General features: G+C 38.1%; 1 protein-coding gene across 3 annotated transcripts in view; it reads right to left on the bottom strand.

Moving 5' to 3' along the window:
• The window catches only part of LOC106870387 (tetraspanin-33), a 163367-nt gene that overhangs the window by 157797 nt on the left and 2603 nt on the right, over nucleotides 1-2967 (bottom strand). The window lies entirely within an intron of this gene.

Genomic DNA, 2967 nt, shown 5'->3' with positions numbered 1-2967 from the left:
ACCAAATCCACTCAGAAGGCTTCGGTTGGCCCAAGGCTATAGTAGAAGACACTTGCCCAAGGTGTCATGCTGTAAGACTGAACCCAGAAACATGTGGCCGGGAAGAAAGCTTCTTACCTCACAGCCATGCCTGCACCATGTGCATATATATATATGTGTGTGTGTGTGTGTGTGTGTGTGTGTATGTATGTATGCAAGCATGTGTGTGACTGTGTATATACAAATACACACATACACTCATACACAACACACATGCACAAGACATAACACACACACGCATGCACACACGCACACATACATACATACACACATACATACATACATACATAGATACATACATACAAACATATGTACATATATATATATATATATATATATTTATATATATATATAGTGGGAAACAAGAAAGACTTGGGACAAGGCAGTGAAAACTATTGATCTGAATATACTACATCTCATGGGATGACAAAGGACGATTTTGGTTGGTTATATGCAGTGGTGCAGCAGAAGCGCTTGAGCACTCATGCTGTAATGCACCCTGACACAGGTACTGTATTTAGAGGCTGAGATATTTTTTTGTACATGCCAAGCCTATAGTATGCAGCCCTTCTCACCTTGCACCCTGTCCCCTCTTTCCTACATATAGCTCTCCTTCTTCACTCATACCACTCTCTTTCTCATCTTCCTACTCCCTGTGCTGAGGTTCATTCTCCTCATCCTAACTTGCTCACTCTTCATAGACCTGTGTTTGAGAGACTGCATCAGACCACCCACATCCTTCTACCCAATACGCTATAGTTTCTCTCCACTAGGTCACCTCTGTTGCCAACCATCACCTACCCTTACCTTTATCTCATTACCCACTTCTACCTTGGTCCACTTCTAGAATTGGCAATTACTCAATTACACCAAAAAGTATCCTGCCTCTTATACTCTATTCTTGCTCCCCTGACCCACTCATTCTGGCCCATCTAATGTAATCACTCACTCTCTTTCTCTCTCTCTCTCTCTCTCTCTCTCTCTCTCTCTCTCTCTCTCTCTCTCTCTCTATCTATCTATCTATCTATCTATCTATCTCTAAGAGTTCTCCTAAACCAAATGTATACCTCCTAAGTTTTTGAATGTCTACTCACCTACACTCATGCTCCTCTCACCCATCTCTGTACTACCGTCACTGCTCCCCCACTTTCCATCTTGTGTAATTCCCTCCTCCTCCTCTTCCTCTTCAGTTCACGTCTTTAGGCTATCAAGTACTTTCTACTCTTACTGTGTACCTTTCTTCACTTTCCAGCTAGTGTCAGGAAACAAAGCTATCAAATTGTGTCACTTCTAGAGAGATTGGGGAGCATAACAAGCTCTCTAGTGTTGGTACCATGAAAAATGTACCCTGTATACACCAAAATTTGGTTAGTAAATGAGCAGAGAAAGTGTAGGGTTATGAGACCTCATCTCCATCCCCTTCTCACCAATGTCTCTTTAATTTTTCTAGTGTTGGCACCACAAAAAGATGTTGTACCCTGTATATTTAGTAAAGTAGTTAGTGAGAGGAAGGGTATCCAGCCATAGAAATCAAACCAAATGATGCACACATACACTAGTCCATGGGAGCAGTGGGTACCAATAACAGATGATTTAAACTGTGACAACTCTTCCAACCCATGCCAGTATAGAAAACAGACATGAAACACTGATGATAAATTGAAAGAGGAGGAGTATACTTGCAATCATAGATACATCTTTATTTCTATTTGGCTGTATGTTTATCAATACATGCATACATTTTGTATAATAATAATAATAATAATAATAATAATAATAATAATGGTTTCAAATTTTGGCACAAGGTCAGCAGTTTTGGGGAAGGGGCCAAGTCGATTAAGTCTATCCTAGTGCTCAACTACTACTTGTTTTATCGACCCTGAAAGGATGAAAGGCAGAGTCGATCTCAGAATAATAATAATAATAATAATAATAATAATAATAATAATAATAATAATAATAATAATAACAATCCTTTCTACTATAGGCACAAGGCCTGAAATTTGAGGGGATAGGGCTAGTTGATTACATCAACTCCAGTGCATAACTGGTACTTCTTTCATATTTCATTGACCCCCCCAAAATGATGAAAGGCAAAAATACTAATAATGTACACGTTACTCAGGTGTACTATAACTCAACAGAAAAAGGTAAAAGACGGGACACAAGTTGCAATAAGTCCAGTAAAGAAAGACAGCAAGTGATAGTCAGAAGTGCATGTATTAAAGAAAAAAAATGGAAAACAGAAAAGTGAAGTATAAAAAGGAAGGGAAAAGGTGTGAAGGCATGTCAGGAATGATGTTGACAAATTTTGGGAAGCATGGAAGCAATGTCCTGATAGCTAAACAACCAACGCAGTTAATTTATTCCATGCTTTTGGCAATTCTGAATGTAAAATAAATGTTTCCAGAAGTCCTGGGTGTTGTGTTATTTTTGATTTTATGAGCATCTCCACAGGTGAAAGAAATACTGAATTGAAAAAAAGTGACCAACTGGTAGATAATCTTGTGGGGTTTCTACCAAGCCAGCTGCCAAACCTTTGATGTATCACTGCCCACAAAAAAAAAAAAAGACTTTCAAGATATAAAGTGAACCGACAAAGTGTATTCATCTGGTTTGCACATCTCTGGACAGCTTCCGGTAGATCGATATTTTGTACAAGAAGTGGGGTTATAGCCATATATAGCTTTAAATAGATGGCTGGTGAGTGGCTGACAAAGGTCTTAGTAATTGTTGCTAAGACACCAGCCTTTTTTTGATGATTTTAGGAAGCGGGTCCATCCAACACATCACTGTTGACAATAATGCCTGGGTCATGTTCATCAACAGATTTCTACATGTATATTAAATATATATATATCTACAGCTATATATATATATATATCTCTCTCTATATATATATATACATACATACATACATATATATAT

Source organism: Octopus bimaculoides, chromosome 2, assembly GCF_001194135.2.
Source record: "Octopus bimaculoides isolate UCB-OBI-ISO-001 chromosome 2, ASM119413v2, whole genome shotgun sequence".
Classification (NCBI taxonomy): Eukaryota; Metazoa; Mollusca; class Cephalopoda; order Octopoda; family Octopodidae; genus Octopus; species Octopus bimaculoides.
The sequence above is the reverse complement of the archived record's forward strand: the minus strand, read 5'-3'. Positions and strand labels throughout refer to the sequence as shown.